We start from the raw sequence: 21,218 nt of genomic DNA, 5'->3' as shown, positions 1-21,218 counted from the left end.
CTTATCCACGTCAACTCTGTCTATCCCTGTTGTAGTGTTAATTTGCCTAATGGCTGAAGGGAAGAAGCTGTTCCTTTACTGGGATGTTACAGTTTTCAGGCTCCTGTACCTTCTTCACGATGGCTGGGGTAAAATGAGTGTGCGAGCAGGATGGTGCAGGTCTCTGATGACGCTGGCTGCCTTTTTGAGGCAGCACCTCTAGTAAATCCCTTCGTTGGTGGGGAGGTCAGAACCCGTGATCGACTGGGCAGCGGTCACAACTTTTTGCAGTCTTCTTCGCTCCTGGGCATTCAAGTTGCCGAACCAGGCCGTGATGTAACCAGTCAATATGCTCTCTACTGTATACCTGTAGACATTTAAGAGAATTCTCTCTGACATACCAAGTGCTCTGACATACTCCTTCTCAACTATGCGGATTCCAAGACCTGGGATCGTCAGCAGTCTGGTACAATGTTCCAATATTTTTTCCCCTCTGCAGTTACCACAACTGGAATTGTCTCCCTGTTTTGTTTAGTTTTAGTTTAGATACAGTGTGGAAACAGGCCCCATTGGCCCACTGAGTCCACGCTGCCCAGCAATCACCCGTAAACTACTTCTATCCTAGGCACTAGGGACAATTTTACAGAAGCCATTTAACCTACAAACCTGCGCGTCTTTGGAATGTGGGAGGAAACCTGAGCATCCGGAGAAGACCCACACGGTCACAGAGAGAATGTGCAAACCAATCACCACAATGGGATAGTGGTGAATGGACACAACCCTAGCTTATGGAAGAACCATTTCGAAGCCTGATAACAGTGGGGAAACTGAGTCTGAGTAGGCGATGCGCATTTTCAGCTTCTGTATCTTCTTTGGCCACAGAGTCTGTGCCAAACATAAGGCCACGTTAAACTAATCTCCTGTGCCTGTGTGTAATGCATAACCTTCTATTCCCTGTATATCCATGTGCTTATATAAAAGACTCTTGAGCCCTAGTATTGTATCTGTTTCCACCATCACCCTTGGAAGCACATTCCAGGCACTCCCACCACTCTGCATGAAATATTTTTCCCAACACAACTCCTTTAAACATTCCCCTTCTGTCCTAAGATCCATGCACTCTAATTTTTGACATTTCCACCCTGGGGAAAAAAGTATTCTGTTTAGTCTACCTTTTCTATGCTTCTCAATGTTTTGTGAGCTTTCTATCAGGTCTCCCCTCAAGCGCTGATCTTCCAGAGAAAACAATCCAAGTTTGAAAGGAACTTGCTAGTGCTTTGTTAGAGTGGTGCCCATCCAATAGGACCATGAGGAATTTAGAACCGGTTGCCAAGCAACAGATAACATCCCTCAAAAACTGGCCTCTGATGGATCTCATGACGCGACTTTCAGATCACTTCCTCACGTCACTTGTCAAAATGGATGTCCTAAAAAAAGAACTCAGGTTAACCTCTGCTCCATCTAAGCAAATTAAGCATTGCTATTGTGCTTCAAACCTAGATAACAAACGAGCAATGTCGCAGTCGATCAACTGTTCATCATAATATATTCTGTTTTACAACAAACATGTGTAGCTGGAAGGAGTGTTGTATCCATATTGAGAGAACAATCATTCCTTAAAACTGCAGAACCTAATACTAATCAAATGACAATATATTTTGCTGAGAGTTGCACTGCTCAAAAACTGGTATCAAAGTATGTCTGCTGAAATATATTTTATGTATGAAACTAAAATCAGTATTGATTAGATTTACATTGGTCTAAAGTCTAGTGAGAGGAAGATATTTGATATGTCAGCAGATTTTAGAATCTATTCAGGTGTCAGGTTTGGAATTAAGGCCTCACACAGCCTCTGAGAACCTAACAAACATACCTTGTTTTACCAAATAAACTCACATGAAGAAAATGATGCCCTCTAAATGGAGCCAAACCGCAGTTAGTTACTGTGAGGTAATATGGTTTGACCCCTGATGTTGCGCTCTATGGAGGCTTCTTCCTAGCCAGTGGATTCTTCCTGCAGTCTGGTCTACTCAGAGAATCTCAAGTCACAGCTGGTTGTCTGGAAATAATCTCAAAATCACATTGTGACTGCGTCCCTTATGCAGTTCTGGAGATTGTTTTTCTACTTTTTTTTGTATCTGGTAAGTCATGTTTAAAGTTGAGGGGTTTTGAAATGAATGTTTTTATAACTAGCATAGAGGCAAAACCATTTTGAAAAGTCTTCCCCTTGAATGAGCTTTGGCTGAACATACCATTCAGAGACAATTCCACTAGCATTGCAGTATTTCCTTTGCTGTTGCACTGGGATGCCAGCCTAGATGACGTTCTCAAACATAACATCATCTGCCACTGATCCTTGGCTGATACCCATGCCTTGATTTTACTCAGAATACTTGTTTTGATTTCAGCTCAGAATGGAAATCACCTTCATCATAACACTAATCGTAATTAAATGTACTGCCACATCTCACTTCTAAAGGGACTGCATCCCAGCTTAGTCTCTCACTGATACAGACAAAATAATAGTATCATAATTATATTCAGTTAATCTGTGGTCTGTCAAACCACAATTATATAAAAATAAATCCTATACTTTTGAACATTATCAGTCCCTTAATCCCTTGGTCCATTATCAACCAGAGATTTTGAACTGCAAAATCAAACACTGATCTCACCAAACATTATGAAATCAATTTAACTCCATGGAAAGAAGGTGTCTAGTGAATGGTCACCTATCTGTGAATAAACCCTGGGTTGCCTAGTTATTATAATCAAGGCTCTCAGAGGCACAGTAATTAGACTAAATCTCATGCAGCACTCTGTTGCAGACTTCATTGGGAAGTTTCACGGAGACCAAATTGATTATTTTACCAGCTTTAACAACAACAACTGGTATTTGTTTCACTGTATATTGGTTATCGTAGGTGTCGTACGTGGACGTCCCAAGTCGCGAGCAATTGGGTCGCCGGTTGACGTAGCTTGTCGTAGCTTGACGTCGACTAGGTGGGACAGGCTCTTTAGGCATTCCTGAATCAAGATTTGATCAAGCAACTCCACTTTCATCCATAAATGTAGTCTGCGCCACTGATGTCTGTGTAGAGCAGTTGTTTCACGTTACAGATTTATTGCCCAAAGTCAATTTTGGAGGGACTATCCATCATGTAAAGGGATAGGAGAGTATGGCCAAGTGTAATAGGGATCGATGTGAAAGGTGAGATGCGTAAGGAATTAAAAGTATTGTATTTGAATGCGCGAATTATAAGAAGTAAAGTAGATGAGTTTGAGGCTCAGTTAGAGGTTGGTAGATATGACATTGTAGGGATTACTGAGACGTGGCTGCAGGAGGATCGGGCCTGGGAACTTAATATTCAGGGTTATACATCCTATAGAAAGGACAGGCAGGTGGGCAGAGGAGGGGGGGGTAGCTCTGCTGGTGAGAGATGGAATTCAGTCCCTTGAGAGGGAAGACATAGGGACTGATGAGGTAGAGTCACTTTGGATTGAGTTGAGGAATTGTAAAGGCAAGAAGACACTAATTGGTGTTATCTACAGGCCCCCAAATAATAGCCCGGATGTAGGGTGTAAGTTGCAACAGGAGTTAAAACTGGCATGTAACAAAGGTAATGCCACTGTGGTGATGGGGGATTTCAATATGCAGGTAGACTGGGAAAATCAGGTTGGTTCAGGACCCCAAGAAAGAGAGTTTGTAGAATGTCTCCGAGATGGATTCTTAGAGCAGCTTGTAATGGAGCCGACCAGAGAAAAGGCAATTCTGGATTTAGTGTTGTCCAATGAACCAGATTTGATAAGAGAACTCGAGGTAAAGGAACCGTTTGGAGGTAGTGATCATAATAGGATTAGTTTTAATCTGCAATTTGAGAAGGAGAAGGTTAAATCAAAAGTGTCAGTGATGCAATTGAACAAAGGGGACTATGAAGGTACGAGATAGAAGTTGGCCAAGGTAGACTGGAAAGGGATCCTAGCAGGAATGACGGTGGAACACCAATGGCATAATGTTCTGGGCATAATCCGGAAGACACAGGATCATTTCATTCCAAAAAGGAAGAAAGATTCTAAGGGGAGTAGGAGGCAACCGTGGCTGACAAGAGAAGTTAGGGATAGAATAAAATTAAAAGAAAAGATGTATAACACAGCAAAGAGTAGCTGGAAGCCAGAGGATTGGGAAACTTTCATAGGACAACAGAAGGAAACAAAACAGGCAATATGGGCTGAAAAGATGAAGTACAAGGGGAAGCTGGCCAGGAATATAAAGAAGGACAGTAAAAGCTTCTTTAGATATGTTAAGGGAAAAAGAGTAGTAAAATCTGATCTGGGTCCCTTGAAGGCAGACACGGGTGAAATTATTATCGGGAACAAGGAAATGGCAGAGGAGTTGAACAGGTACTTTGGATCTGTCTTCACTAAGGAAGGCACAAACAATCTCTCAGAAGTACTGGAAGACAGAGGATCAAAGGGGGTAGAGGAACTGAAAGAAATTATCATTAGGCGAGAAATAGTATTGGGTAGGCTAATGGGACTGAAGGATGATAAATCCCCTGGGCCTGATGGTCTGCATCCCCGGCTCCTCAGGGAGGTGGCTCTAGAAATAGTGGACGCACTGGCGATCATTTTCCAATGTTCATTAGATTCAGGATCAGTTCCTGTGGATTGGAGGATAGCTAATGTTTTCCCACTTTTCAAGAAAGGAGCGAGAGAGAAAACGGGGAATTACAGACCAGTTAGCCTGACTTCAGTGGTGGGAAAGATGCTGGAGTCAATTATTAAAGAGGTAATAATGGAGCATTTGGATAGCAGTAAAAGGATTAGTCCAAGTCAACATGGATTTATGAAAGGAATATCATGCCTGACTAATCTTCTGGAATTTTTTGAGGATGTGACAAGCAAAATGGATGAAGCAGAGCCAATGGATGTAGTGTATCTAGACTTTCAGAAAGCCTTTGATAAGGTCCCGCATGGGAGACTGGTGACTAAAATTAGAGCACAAGTTATTGGGGGTAGGGTGTTGATGTGGATAGAAAATTGGTTGGCAGACCGGAAGCGAAGAGTAGGAGTGAACGGGTCCTTTTCAGAATGGCAGGCAGTGGCGAGTGGAGTGCCGCAAGGCTCGGTGTTGGGGCCGCAACTGTTTACCATATATATTAATGATTTGGAAGAGGGAATTAGGAGCAACACTAGCAAGTTTGCAGGTGACACAAAGCTGGGTGGCAGTGTGAACTGTGAAGAGGATGTTCGGAGGTTGCAGGGTGACCTGGACAGGTTGAGTGAGTGGGAAGATGCGTGACAGATGCAGTATAATATAGATAAATGTGAGGTTATCCACTTTGGTGGCAAAAACAAGGGGGCAGATTATTATCTCAATGGGGTTAGGTTAGGTAAGGGGGAGGTACAGTGAGACCTGGGCATCCTTGTACATCGGTCACTGAAAGTTGGCGTGCAGGTACAACAGGCAGTGAAGAAAGCTAATGGAATGTTGGCCTTCATAACAAGAAGATTTCAGTATAGGAGTAGAGAGGTTCTTCTGCAGTTGTATAGGGCTCTGGTAAGACCACATCTGAAGTATTGTGTACAGTTTTGGTCACCTAATTTGAGGAAGGACATCCTTGTGATTGAGGCAGTGCAGCATAGGTTCACGAGATTGATCCCTGGGATGGCGGGACTGTCATATGAGGAAAGATTGAAAAGACTAGGCTTGTATTCACTGGAGTGTAGAAGGATGAGGGGGTATCTTATAGAAACATATAAAATTATAAAACGACTGGACAAGCTAGATGCAGGAAAAATGTTCCCAATGTTGGGCGAGTCCAGAACCAGGCGCCACAGTCTTAGAATAAAGGGGAGGCCATTTAAGACTGAGGTGAGAAAAGATGTTTTCACCCAGAGGGTTGTAAATTTGTGGAATTCCCTGCCACAGAGGGCAGTGGAGGCCAAATCACTGGATGGGTTTAAGAGAGAGTTAGATAGAGCTCTAGGGGCTGGTGGAATCAAGGGATATGGGGAGAAGGCAGGCACGGGTTATTGATTAGGGACGATGAGCCATGATCACAATGAATGGCGGTGCTGGCTCGAAGGGCCGAATGGCCTCCTTCTGCACCTATTTTTTATGTTTCTATGTTTCTATGTTTCTATGTAAGTTCATAAATGATAGTAACAGAATTAGGCCATTTGGCCCATCAAGTCTGCTCCACCATTCAATCATGGTTGATCTATCTTTCCCTCTTAATACCATTCTCCTGCCTTCTTTTCATAACCCCTGACACCCGTACTAATCAAGAATCTATCTCTGCCTTAAAAATACTGTATGTATTGACTTGGCCTCCACAGCCTTCTGTGGCAATGTTTTTTACAGATTCACCACCCTCTGACTAAATATACATGTGATAATCTGTCAAAGGCCTTCTCCTGGGCCAATGTGATAGGGCACCACCCTGTCTCATAAATGACCATCCCTTCTCTGAGTTATTGCAAGTCCATCAGAGATCTTCCCACTAGATATGGTCCACCAAGGAAAGTGTGGTTGGACAGAATCTTGTAATGCATTTAACAAACCGATGCTTTGCCTATTCTGAAGAAGCGTCTCAACCCGAAACATCGCCTATTCCTTCACTCTATAGATGCTGCCTCACCCGCTGAGTTTCTCCAGCTTTTTTGTCCACCTTTGATTTTTCCAGCATCTGCAATTCTTTCTTAAATACTTTGCCTATTTCTGATCTCTTCTCCCTTCCCTTTCTTTGTGTAGGTGAGGGTGTTGATACACTTACTAACACTCTTCTAACACGCTGTACACTTCCAACAATCTGGGCCGTAATGCAATCAGAAAGACATCACGTCTGGGTGTTTTATTCATCTCAAAGGAAAAGGCAGACATGGTCAGCTTGTCCAGAGTCAATGGCTGATCTCCCACTTATTGTCATCTAAATTCTCCAAGAAAGAAGGGCAGGAAATTCTGGAAAACTGAACTATCCATTGCTTTCAAGTTGTATGGGTCACTGTAAATGGGGTAATAGCTCCTTAATGTCAGGCTGCAAGGATATCATTGAATCATCTTCTTCCATAAGGCTCTCTATAACAGAGGCCACCCCCTTCCACTCACCAAGAAGTTTTGGAAGAAGACCTCAACATCAATCCAAATTGGCTGAAATAGGAACACATCTCACCATGCTCCATGGCGTACTCTTTGGATCTGAAAATGAACCTGGAGGGCAAAGTCTTGCTAACTCTTAACTAATTTGATGCCCATCTCAACATCCACCCAAATTGACTGCCATAGGAGCAGATTAAATAATTGAATATGTCCAATAGCATGCACACGATGTGACCAGTAGGGACGCTGCACTCCACCACACATACGCATTAACCGCACTAGGGGTACATACATATATTGATGCTGGTATTGGTATTGATTTATTATTGTTGTGTGTACCCAGATACCGTGCAAAATTGTACTTTGTAGCAAATTGTACAAAACAAGGTTGTGCACCAGGTTGTGCAAAAGGGAAAATAACCAGAGTGCAGAATATGGTGCCACAGCTGCGAGAAAATGCAGATCAAAAAAGTATAAGGGCCACAACGAGGTAGATTGGAGGATCAGGCGTTCATCCGTAGCATATAAGAGGGACGTGAGGTCAAGGAAAGAGCATTCACGTTGAGGCCCTGTTTCCACCAATCTTTCCACCACCACGTACAAGAAGCACAAGAAGCGAAAGACAGACACCATTGTATGCAGATGCCAAGAAGTGTGGATTTCTAATCTTGTCACGTGGATTCGATAAGAAGAAGAAGCAGAAGAAGAAGAGAGATAATAACACAGGGGTTAAAAGTAACACAGGGGTAGAATCTGTACTGGAATCTGGTGTGACATGCTTTCAAACTTTTGTATCTTCTGCCCAACAAGAGTGGAAAGAAGAGAGAAGGACATGGGGTGAAAGTAACCCGTGATTATGTTGACTGCTTTCTCGAGGCAGCGTGAAGTATAGATGAAGTCAATGGGGGGAGGCTGATTTGCGAGATGGACTGAGCTGTGTTCACAACTTTCTGCAATTTATTGCGGTCTTGGGCAGAGCAGTTGCTATAACCAAGCTGTGATGCATCCAAATAGGATGCTCTCTATGGTGTAACTGTAAACATTGGTAAAAGTTATTGGAGACCTGCTAAACTTCCTCAACCTTTTGAGGAAACAGAGGCATTGGTGTTCCTTTGTGCATGTGAATCTTTCAGCCCATCAAGTCCATACTGGTTCAATGTGGAGCATTCCTGTCAGTCTCGTTACTCTACTCTTTCCTTATCGCCTCGCAATGTGATATCATTAAATGATGCAAGAGTGTGCAGAAAGAGCTTTGGAAAAACCTGCCATCTTTAAATTCCTGTGCATGCTATTAAGTAAGTGTGTAGATACCTAATGTACACCAAGGGGCTATTCACTTGCTGGTTTTTGGGCTACGTAGCAAGAAGCAGAGGGCAGTGGCTTACTGCAAATGCTGCTTAATTATTCAGCACTCACATTCTGTACCTCGAGCATGTAACCAATGTTTTATATGAAATAGTAATGATGGGACATGCAACTATTCTATACAGTGGTTGCTGTTTCATTGAGACAGGCAGCTTGCATTATAAAGAGTTAATGCAGTTATACTTCCCAGCACAAGACAGGTCCTGAGAGTATCTTCTTCATTAGGTTTTTTTTTAAGTACACAAACAGTACACATCAAGAAGCAGATATGCAGATTTATGTAAAGACTACAGCTGCAACAATTATTCAAATGTTTGATTAATAATTTATTACAGCAGTAGTTAATTATTTATTCTGTAGCATGATAATCCATTTTCCAGAATTGACTTAACAACCTCCGTCCCAGAAGTTTACATGACAAGTGGAGTGTGCGTGGAGCTGATTTAATTTTGCAAGGGTCTCAAACTTAAGCAGACCAGACCGGACTTGACATCCTCGGGTCAGCAGGCCACATTACTGCAGTGGCAAATACTGTGGAGTGAATGGAAACAATTGAGAAAACATGTGTGAAATTCGTACTGCTTTGCACGGGGCATCTTCTTCCATTTCATTTTTAACATGCTGCCTCAAGAAACCGTCTTGCAGTAACTACTTTTAAAGGAAACCTGGCCTCGGCCTCAATAGACTGAGTACAACAACTAACAATAGACACACAAAGCTGGAGTAGCTCAGCGGAACAAGGTGCTTCTCTCCAGAGATGCAGCCTGTCCCGCTGAGTTACTCCAGCTATTTGTGTCTATCTTTGGTTTAAACCAGCCTCTGTAGTTCTTTCCTATGTACAACAACTAACAAGTTATTGTCTACATCTTCTTAATTGCCAAAGATGTGAAAGTAGGTGGAAAGGCATTTTGTAATGAGGACATTGTGAATTGCAATGGAATAGAGATTAATTGAGTAGCCGGACAAAAACTTGACAAATGGAGATTATTGTAGATAAGTGTGAGGTTGCACGTCTTTGAAAGGAAGAATCAAAAAGTGGATTATTATCTAAATGGAAAGTGATTAAAAATGAGTGAAGTCCAATTCTAGTGCATGAATCTCAAATAAATATCTAGCATGTAGGTCCAACGAATACTTAAGAAGGCAAACAGCATGATGGCTTGAGGGGGGAGTTTAAGGATAGTCCGTTTTTGTTACAGATGAACAGGGTGTTGGTGATGCCACACATGGAATAATGTGCACAGTGTAGTCTCATTACCCAAAAAAAGAATGCCCTAACTTAGGAGGCAGTCCAAAGGAAGTTTGCCTGGCTAATTCCTGAAGTGAGAGGGTTGTCCTATCAAGAGAGGCAAGACAGTTTGGATCTGTATTCCTTAGCATACAGAAAATTGAGGGGCACCTTATTCAAACTATAAGATCCGAAGGGTAGATGTTGAAATCTATTTACTAATGGGACAGTCATGAATGTGGTGGTTGGCACGGCTGCAAAATTATGGGTCATTCATTTAAAGCTGCAGAGTATAAACATTTCTCTCAGAGATTACTGAATGTCTGGAATTCTCTGCTGCTGAGGGTGGTGGTGCCAGATCATTGGATATATTTAAGGTGAAGATGGACAAAGTTCATAGGTTATAGGTGCATAATTAGGCCATTCGGTCGATCGAGTCTACTACGCCATTCAATCATGGCTGATCTATCTTTCCCTCTAAACCCCATTCTCCTGCCTTCTCCCTATAACCCCTGACAAATATTTAAAAGATCAAGGAAATGAGGGCTATGGGGAAATGGCACGGAAGAAAAGTTGAGGCCAGCATAGATCAGCCATGATCATATTGGATGGTAGGGCAGGGTTGAGCAGACCGGGGCCTACTAATGCTCCTATTTTCTTGTGTTCTTGTAATGCCAACTCTTGTTGGAAAAAGGTGTACTTGCTTATTTGGATATTTCAACCTCACATTACTTCTCTCAATGAATGCAGTATTCCAAGGCCCAAGCTTGTCTCTTTCTCAACCCATTAGGCTTTACTTACCACTGACTTCCTGAAACAATGTTCAACAACATGTTGTTCAACAACATATCTAATTGTTGCAGGGACCTATCTTATATAATATAAAAATATCTTCCTCTATCCTGATATGCCAATTCAGTAGTTTCACGTGTAATGCTGATTGCTGTTTGTTCAGTTTCCAATAAGTTGGTCCTTCAACAGACAGTCATTATGTCACAATTTCTCTGATATGAAAAATAGCTGGGAAGGGTTGGGTAATGTGGATTAAAGTTATTCCCGATTGGTATTGAAGAACAAAAGGGAAAATCAATTTTGAAACTACTTTTTCCTTTTGTTCTTTATAATCACTTAGGAATAACTTCGTATAACTTCGTAATAACTTTGTACTTCGTACCATACTTTCCCTCTCTCTGCATCCTTCCCCCTTCTTAGTTCTCTGGCCAGTCTGACTGTCCCCAGCAACTGCAGTTCCTTCCTACACAAAAGAACATATGAAATAGATGTAGGAGTAGTCCTTACAAGCCCCAAGCCTGCTTTGCCATTTAATAAGATCATGGCTCATTTGACAATTGCCCTCAGTTTCACTTCCCTGTCTGATCTGAGATTCCCCTATAATCAAAAATCCATCTCATCCTTGAAGCTATTTAAATGATTTCACTTCCACTGCTCGCTAGGGCAGAGTTTTTAAGGTTCATAACTCTAAGAGAAGAAATTCCTCCTCATTGCGGCAATAATTGGAGACCTTTGTCCTCAAATTATATTTCCTTCCTCCCCTCCATTCATCTTCCTCACCAGCAAAGCATCTTCGCAGCAAATACTTTGTCATCTCCCCATGGAATCTAACACACCACAATCAGGTTCTTTGAAACTCCAGAGAGCAAAGGTTTCCTCCCTTCCCCATTCTGTGCAACAAACAGATAACAGAAAAAGGCAGACCAGTTCTTTTCCTTTCCAAAATGTTGTCTTTATTCAATTGAATACATTCATCTTGTTTACTTTTTCAAAAGAAGACACTTCCCAATTATTGATTTCCTTCCCTTGGGTCACAGGATTCCCTCCAAGTAAATTTAGTTATTTTCTTCTCTCAGCTCCTCGCATGTCAGCAGGAAACAATGCAAACACTGGTGTAAACAGGAAAAATAAATGACCACAACGGAGACACAATGGTGAACTATGGAAGCTGGGATCGAACAAACCATAAAGCTCTGGAGGAACTCAGCGGGTCAGCCAGAATCTGTGGAGGAATGGACAGACAACATTTTCGGGTTGAGGGGGGAGACCCTTCTTTGGAAGATGGGTGGAGTAAGTGACAAGGGCTAGAACTTAGACGAAAGGGTGTCAGATAAGCAGAGAAGTAAATTAGTGAAATGTAAAGCTGGAGAGAAGGATATGTGGGGAAAGGGACGGGGGGGGGGGGGGGGGGGGGGGGGGGGAAATGACTACGTTGAATAACAAAAAAAACACTAAGAAGCCATTCAACTCACCCATCTCATCCTTCTGTTGAGGTGCCCATGACTATATTTCTATTGCTTCTGCAAGCATCTCTCTTGTACCAAGAACTAGTCCACATCTTTACTCAAAGTCCTTAGATGCTGCTGCACCCGCTGAGTTTCCCCAGCAATTTTGTGTACCCACATCTTTACTCAGATCTTCACTGTAATACAGATATACTGTAAGTTGTTAAATAGCACCCATACAAAGCATGACCAACTCTCACACGAGGATGGAAGGGAGAGAAGTTCTTTGAATAACATTGCTTCCGTTAGACAAATTAGATTACTCTTGCTGTACAAGGTGGCACCCCATTTCTCAAATCCATTCCATCCTTACAGGAGCAGAGGCAAAGGCACACACCATCTTGTATATGTGGTAAGTTTGTAAACTATGAAAATTTGCTTACAGATAATTAAAATCTATTTATTTAAAAGCCCTAGAATACTGGCTGGAGGGGTTTGGTCTCCTACTGTTAAAATGCATATTTGTTCTTCTGTGCAACATGATTCGAGTGATCTCAATTGTTATGACCTTCAGCGTTCATTGCACAGTCATTCATTGTAAGAATCAGTTTAAAAAGAACACAGGTAAGATGTAGTTCATCTTTCCAAAATTGACTGTAGATGCTCCATTTCGAGACATGGCGGAGTGGCGCAGCAGTTGAGATATTGCCTTATAGCACCAGAGATCAGGTTCGATCCTGACAATAAGTGCTGTCTGTGCGGAGTTTGTACGTTCTCCCTGTGACCGCCTGGGTTTTCTCTGGGTGCTCCGGTTTCCTCCCACATTCCAAAGACGAACAGGTTTGTAGGTTAATTGGCTTCTACATTGTCCCTAGTGTGTGGAAAGACCTAGTGTATGGGTGATAGCTGATAGGTTCAGTGGGTCGAATGGCCTGTTTTCACACTGTATCTCTAAACTGAACTAAGCTAAATGTGCTCTAAAGAAGATAGATAGACAGACAATGCTGTTGAGGGAAATGGGGTTCCAGAATAGAGAGCTGGTTACAATTTTCTCACACATCATCCTAATTTTGAATTTTATTGGCAGTCTTCCATCACCTTGAGAAGTTGGTGGTGAACCTTCTAGCAGAAAAGATAGTTTCACAATGATATTAGTAGACAGTTACAGGATTTTGACCAAATGTCCTTTGCAGGGTACAACTTTCCCAATTAGGATGATGAGTGACTTGGACATGGTGACATTTCCATGCTCTAACTGCTTTTGTTGGAAATGGTGAAATGTTCAGATATGAGAGATTTTGTTAATAAACCTCAAGTGAGTTGATGAGTCATAGTCATAGAGTCATACAACACAAAAATAGGCCCTTCCGCCTAACATGTCTATGCCAACCAAGATGGCCCATTAAAGTCAATCCCATTTGCCTGCCCCTGGCCATAACCCTGTAAACCTTACCTATCCATGTATCTGTACAAGTATCTTTTCCATGTTGGTATCGTAGCTGCCCCAACTTTTAACCACCGTCGGTGTGAAAATGTTGCCGCAGAAATGTTCCTATTAGATCTTTCCCCATCCACATTAACCTAATGTCCTCTTGTACTTGAATCTCCTTACCTCAGAAAAAACTATGCATTCATTCTATCTATTTTCCTCATGATTCTATATCTCTCTGTATAAGATCATCTCTTGGCCTCCTTTTTCTTCCAAGGAATAAAGCCCTAGCCTCCAAACCCTACATTTCAAGTCCTCAAGTCCTGGCAACATTCTTGTAAACCATCTCTGCACTCTTTCCAGCTTAATGGCATCTTTCCTAAAGCAGGATGACCAAAACTGAACACAATACTCCAAGTGTGGCCTCACCAGCGTCATGTATAACTTCCTAGCTGCTAAATTCAATCCTTTGACGGATGAAGGTCAGGATGCCAAAGGCTTTCTTCATCATCTTATTTACATATGATACTGCATTCAAGAAGCTATGTACTCCTAGATCTCTGCTCTACAGCACTCCCAAGGGCCCTACCATTCACTGTGAAGATCCTACCCTGGTTGACTTCCCAAAATATGACACCTCACACTTTCCTAAATTAAATTCAATTAGCCATTTCTTGGCCCACTTGCCCAGCTGACCCCGCTGTAATTCTTGACAACCATCTTAAATTTTTTGCGACATAATTTATTTTAGAGTTATCTGCAAACTTATTAATCAAACCTTCTATATTCTCATCCGAATCATTGATATAGATGACAAACAGCACAATCCTCAAATAAAACCTTCCACCACCACCCTCTGCTTCCCACAATGAATCACATTTTGCAACCACTTAGCTAGCTCTTCCCGGATCCCATGCGATCTAACCTTTCAGACAAGCATTGCATGCAGAACCTGATCAAAGGCCTTCCTCAAGTCAACATAAACTATGCCTACGGCCCTGCCCTCAGCAACCGTCTTTGTTACTTCTGTAATAAAAACAATCAATTTCATGAGTCACTATCTCCCACTCACAAAACCATATTAACTTATCCACAATCAACTCATCTCTTTCAAATGCATGTATATCTTATCCCCCCGAACTCTCTTCAGTAACTTTCCTACTACAGATGTCAAACTTACTAAGTTCTTAGATAAAGGCACAACATTAGCATCTCTCCTGAACCTCATCCATGTCTAATGTTGATTCACATATCTTAGCCAGGACTCCTGCAATTTATTTGCTAGCTTCCCACAGTGTAGCTATGGAAGCCATATCTACCCTCTCAGATATTAGGACATCCAGCACCTCCTCGACTACAATACAAACTATCCTCAATACATCTCCATTAACTTTCCCAGGTGTCCTATTCTTCTGGTCCTTCTCTGTGGTAAAAACCATGGAGAAATATTCATTGAGATTTCTGCCCATCTCCAGCAGCTCCACACATACATGACCATCTTGGTTCCACTGGAGCCCTATTTACTCATCTTATATTCTTCTTTTAATATCCTTGCAAAATGTCTTTGGATTCTCCTTAATCTTATCTGCCTGTGCTACCTCATGCCCCCTTAGTGCCCTCCTGGTTATCACGTTAAAGAGGAAAGTGGAACAGAAGAGTGGAAGGGAAAAGTAGAAAATGTCTTTGGAGATCTTGGACATCCATTTACCTATTCCTCAGTTTTGTATCTGCAAAGCACTCTATAGTAATCTCAAGATCCCCAGGAAATCTTGCCATGTTTCCCATGAATATCTTTATATCTGGTCATCTCCCTTGTGTGTATATGGAACTGAGATATGAAGTTTTTTTTTAAGTGCAGGAGTAACTCAGCGTGTCAGGTAACATCTCTGGAGAACATGGATAGGTGACATTTTGGGTCAGAGCCTTTCTTCAAATTGAGCACATCCCAAATCGTCACCTATCCATCCTCTCTCCAGAGTTGCTGCTTGACCCGCTGAGTTACTCCAGCACTTTATGCCTTTTTTTGTAAACCTGCATCAGCAGTTTATTGTTTCTATAAGATATGAAGTTTGGGCTTAGCTGAGTTGTTTGCAACAGTTGAATAGGTTTCTGACTATTATTATCAAGGTTCTTGCATTAATCAATTGAACACTTGACACAAGGTATTGCCAAGCACGTTGTGTCCTGCAAAGAACCAATATTCTCAAGGAAAAATAAAACTGGAGCAAAGTGCAAGAAAACCTGAAAAGAATGACAGCACTCACTTTATAGGGGTAGAAAGGCAGCCAGTGTCTCATCATTAAATCCACACGCAGAGTTCCTGCAACATTAAAGAGTAATCAGAGAGCAAAAATGTTTCCTCACGAGCACCCGGAGGGGAAGTTCCAAAACCTCACAGATAGCTAGACAACAGAATTGACAGGATGACTTCCCCACCACTCATATCTAATGTATTTTGTGTGATGCACGAAGACCTGGAATAAACAAGCCATTAAATGAATCAAAGAAATATCTACTGAAGCATTTAATTTGTTCTTAAAATTACAAGGGATTTGTTTATATATATAATTGTTTCACCATCTATCACCTTCATTGTCTTTACTCCCCATTTCATATACATGTAAGAAAAATTTGGCATGAGCTATACATAATTATTAGTATTGTGTGACCTCGTTGCAGGAGCAGTAATCTCTCAGAACAGGAATTCGCCTGACCGAACTGTTCCTGCTGAAACTATAGCAAAAGCTCCTGATAACGTGCTCAAAATTGTGACCCTACAAGTATGTACTTGCTGCACCTTTATCTAAAAGACTGTTATAAAGTGTAACAATTTTTGTAAAACCATGAAGTCATAAACTAAGTAGGACATGGTTGTAAACGGAATAATTAATTTATAAGAGGATTCTGGTAACCTGTTTACACCACACAGTATGTAACCCAACGATAAGAAACCAAGAGGTAAACGGATAAATTTATCTTTCAGTAAAAGGAAATAGAAATTTGAAGTCAGTAATTGCCATTTCTTATTTAAGCCTCTGTCAAGCAATCTAAAGGAGATACAAACAGAAGGTTTAAATAGAATGTAGGTACCGTCTGATTAAATTGTCCTTATTGAATAAAACTTCTTCGCTGTTGATTATGACATGGCAGGCTGTGAGAGGAATTTCAGATGTGCTATATTTGCATTTGCAACAATTTATTTTACTTAAAGAACTATTTATCCAGCAGTCACCTCATACCCATCATATACGTGCATGTTGAATGGCCTATACTGGACTAAGCAAAGTCATAGCAAGTAAATATTTTTCTGACAGTGCTGTTTGAAGTGTAGCCTGTGGCCATTTGTTCACCAGTATCCTGGCCATGCTGACATCATCAATTTGACCCAGCTACTAAGACCGGTACGGCTGCAACATTTTTTTGTCAGGAGCAAATCAATCGTGCAACTGAATTAATGCTCATCTAGTGTATAAAAGCATTTGCTGGCTCAAAGCTGTCTGCTGAATAGTACTGACTTGCAGAATAAAGTCCATGGAGGTCAGATTAGACTCAACCAGGTAAATGTGCGCATGGAGTTGCTTAAAGTTTAAGGCAGAGCCAGCTACTGTTGAAAGATATTTATTGTTTTATTCAGGTCACTATTAGTGGAAAAAGCCAGGTGCAGGATTTTTCACTGACATGCTTCTAACTCCTGTTACTTTATACTGCCGTGCAAAATACATTGTTTAAAATATTTTGAGCTTGAGACATGGAACACTAATTTGCCTACACAGCGCATAGGCAATATAATTCACTTGTTCAGAAGTTTCAATTTCATTCTGCTTTTAATGAGCATTGAGTAGATGTGGGGAAATTGACTACCATGAATTATCCTAGCACACCTTTAAGATGCCAGATTATCAGAAATTAATCATCAAAATAAATAAATATCTAATTTGCTTGAGAAGGTGAAATTGTAGGAGACTCTAGCAGGAGAATGTATGACTGACAATATAAAGTAACATATTATTTAGTTTAGTTTAGAGATATACCATGGAAACAGGCCCTTCGGCCCACCAAGTCTACACTGACCATCGATCACGCGTTCACACTAGTTCTATGTTACCTCATCGACTCGTTGTTCCCGGTGTTGGGGAAGTCCAGGACAAGGGGTCACAGCTTAAGGATAAGGGGGAAATCCTTTAAAACCGAGATGAGAAAAACTTTTTTCACACAGAGAGTGGTGAATCTCTGGAACTCTCTGCCACAGAGGGTAGTTGAGGCCAGTTCATTGGCTATATTTAAGAGGGAGTTAGATGTGGCCCTTGTGGCTAAAGGGATCAGAGGGTATGGAGAGAAGGCAGGTACGGGATACTGAGTTGGATGATCAGCCATGATCATATTGAATGGCGGTGCAGGCTCGAAGGGCCGAATGGCCTACTCCTGCACCTAATTTCTATGTTTCTATGTTTCTATACCAGGGGCAATTTGCAGAGGCCAATTAACCTATAAACCACCCCCCCCACGTATTTGGGATGTGGCCTGAAACCAGAGCACCCAGAGGAAACCCACGTGGTCACAGGGAGAACATGCAAATTCCGCATAGGCACCATCTGAGATCAGGATGAAACCCAGGTCCCTGGCGCTGTGAGGCAGTAGCTCTAGCACTGCACCAGCGTTGCAAGAGAGTGTTCCACCTTTACTTTAAAACTCTATAGATCTGAACACTTTACTGTAGCATGGTAAATAGGACAAGTTCTAGGTTTTGTTCTTCAGCCAGATTTTCCTGTGAGACATTTGCTTTAATGGTTTTGATCATTTTGTTGAGGCATTTTCAAATGTAGGAAAACCTGTGACATAAGCTAAAAGCTTGAAACTAAGATGAAAGTCAGGCACCTCAACCTACCACAGCCCCATGAGAACTTTTCTGATGTGCTTTCTCGCTCTCAAAAGTTTATGCGGTTGAGTAATTCCAGGCAAACTAAAATCTCAATCATCGTGTAGCAATTCTCTAGACTGCACGCTAAAAATTAAATAAACAGCCCTCGCTATTGATTCAAACAAATTCCCCCAAATGTTTATTTTCCTCTTTCACCTTCTAAAAATCACTGTGTTTAAGTACAGATGCTGTCTGCAACCTAGGTGGCTTCCTTACATGGTAGTTGACATCTCGGGGCCATTGTCCTTGTTTGCAAATAGGCAAAGGGAAGACCATTGTTAGATGACAATACCACTGCAGCAAGGATGGTGACATTTTCTTAAAATATCCTTCATTAAGAAAGCTGAGAGTTAGACTGGCCTTCTCAAGACCAACGTTATGCACAATCTATTCCCTTCAAACTTCCTGGAGGGAATGATCCAAGTGCCTCCATTTCTGTAAATGTTTATTAAAGACCTGGCATGTCATCACGCTTAAGATTCTTGTTTTTACAAATTCACAGTGTGTGATGACATTGCCACTGAGTCGGTTAATCAGTAGATTAGTGAAATAAACGGCACCAGCAAACAGGTTGGGCCTGCTCTTTTGTCCCTTCAATACTAAACATCATTTGAATGTTCGGTCAGGGCAGAGTCTTCAAGAGTCTGAAGAAGGGTCTCGACCCGAAATATCATCTATTCCTTCTCTCCAGAGATGCTACCTGTCCCGCTGAGTTACTCCAGCTTCTTGCGTCTATCTAAAGGAAGACACAAGCAAGTTAGTCTTCATACCACAAAGCCTTGCATAGTTTTGTCATTGCTCACCATGATTGTAACCTCTTCACACTAATATATTGAATACTTTTGATATATTTTAATTACAAAAACATTTATTGTATATACTAATTTCAAATTTTTTTATTTTGGCTCGGTTTATTGAAAATCCACAACAACAAGCAAATTTCATTTACGTAGCCTTAATGCGAAGTTGCAACCCTTTCTCGGTGGCCTACCCACACCGGGTCCTCTTTGTTCTTCACCACATGACAACTCAAATGCAGGAAATAGGACTGACAAATTCTGCATGGTCTTTTTCACCCATTAACACCGGTTATGTCTTCATTAATTAATGGGCTAGAACTGACTGTATAGCAGTGGAGACCAGTGCCAAACAAGACTGAAGCCGAGCCTCAATATTTTTCTGTATCTTTTACTCCACAATGTTGCACCTCGCCTCCAAAAAATAACCCAGGGAATGGAACTAGTTTACAGAACGACAGAGAAACTGTTCTAACTGTGGAGATAACACTCCAGAACAGAGGTTACCCTAACCTCGATAGTTGAGCTGAGGATTGCAGGTGATATTTGAATAAGTGTACACTTAGTGGCTAAGCTCCAAGCCATCATTGACTCATTCCCCGATACCTCTGAGAGGATGGAACTCTTACTCAACATCTCCAAGATAAAGGACTCCCACCAATCTTCCCCTGCAGTACTACACTGCCTTTCCGATAGCAAAGATTTGTGGCAAGTCCCTGGAAAACATGGATCATTTCCCAAAAATCAGAAGCTACCTCTCACTCCAGGCAGTTATTAATGAAGAAAGTCCTCACCACCATCTCTGTAGGATAATAACATTTGATCGAATGAGAATAAGATTATTTGAATATCAAATGATCAAATGAATGATCAAACCGTCAGGCACTGTACTAATCTTATGGAATATTGGGCACTACTGGTTCTCATATGTTTCTGAGATGGAAATTACTAAAGCAGGACACTAAGCACTGAAAAGATTCCAGCAATATTATCTCAATAGAAATCCTTCATATTCATTTGAACAAAGAGTGGACCAATATCAGCACGCACTACCAGGCAAACGTTCCCAACATTGAGGCTTTAATTAGACGCAGATGGCTCCTTTGCACACGCCAATTTGTTTGTATACTTGACACCAATTCCTAAAACAAACAATCTAATCCAAGCTCTGTCATGAGAAGAGATTGTCAGGTGGAGAGAAACAGATTCAAAGACATGCTCCTTGAAAAATTGCAGCTCTCCCACAGACTCATAAGAATCCCTGCCATCCAAAGTGGAGAAGAGACTTACGGAAATATATTAAAAAACACTGAGGTCTTGCATTGGCAACAGGCAGAATAGATGGTGGAAGGAATGCACCACAAACTACTCACCTACTCACCCCGTTGGGCACATCATATCCCACGTGGAATGGTCTATGTTTGCCACTTTGTATCCACTTTGGTCCCCATAACACCAAAGTGGATATCCAAGATCCTGGTGGACTTCTTAAGACCAAAGTATTTACCGCTTCTATTCATTACTTGAGAGGACTTTGGTTGCAGATTGGAAGCAAAATCGAAATTTTTCTTTTAGTCATTCCATGTAAAATAATTTGATTTTTTAAATGATTATCCACTGGTTCATTTACAACAATAGAATTTGAATTATGCAGCACTATTAAACGAATACAAGGTCCCTAAGTGCTTCACAGGAGCATCATAAAATATAATTTGACATGCCATATTGGAAATGGCAATAAAAAACAGGGTAAAAGTAGTAGGAGACACAAGCAACTGCAGATGCTAGATTACAGAAAAAGACACATATTGCTGGAGTCATTGAACAGATCGGGCAGCACTTTGAGAGAACAGGGATAGGCAGCATTTTGAGTTGGAGCATTTGCTGGGAGCATTAAAAAAGGTGAGGAATGACATCATTGCCAATGATGGGACAATAGAGATTTAAGGTAGAGGAGAGCCCCAGACTATGCAACAAGACAACAGAATATTTTGGAAATAAAAATCAAGCCGAGTATTCTCTATGAGGAGAAAACAAAATAGTTGAAAGTTCTGATGATAGATCATCAACCAAAAATGTAAATGTGATTTCTCTCACCACAGATGCTGCCTGACCTGCTGACCATTTTCCATTCCTATTTTAGAATGCAGGCCATAACTTTGA

General features: G+C 41.4%; 1 long non-coding RNA gene across 1 annotated transcript; it reads right to left on the bottom strand.

Moving 5' to 3' along the window:
- Positions 1–11,402: 11,402 nt before the first annotated feature.
- Positions 11,403–12,030, bottom strand: LOC116975517. Its single transcript, XR_004412642.1, has 2 exons — positions 11,939–12,030; positions 11,403–11,688 (listed from the first exon to the last, which is right to left on the bottom strand). It is a non-coding gene; the product is annotated as an uncharacterized LOC116975517 (long non-coding RNA).
- Between the last annotated feature and the right edge of the window lie 9,188 nt (positions 12,031–21,218).

The sequence above is a fragment of the Amblyraja radiata genome, chromosome 7 (assembly GCF_010909765.2).
Source record: "Amblyraja radiata isolate CabotCenter1 chromosome 7, sAmbRad1.1.pri, whole genome shotgun sequence".
Classification (NCBI taxonomy): Eukaryota; Metazoa; Chordata; class Chondrichthyes; order Rajiformes; family Rajidae; genus Amblyraja; species Amblyraja radiata.
This window is presented reverse-complemented; position numbering and strand designations above follow the sequence as displayed.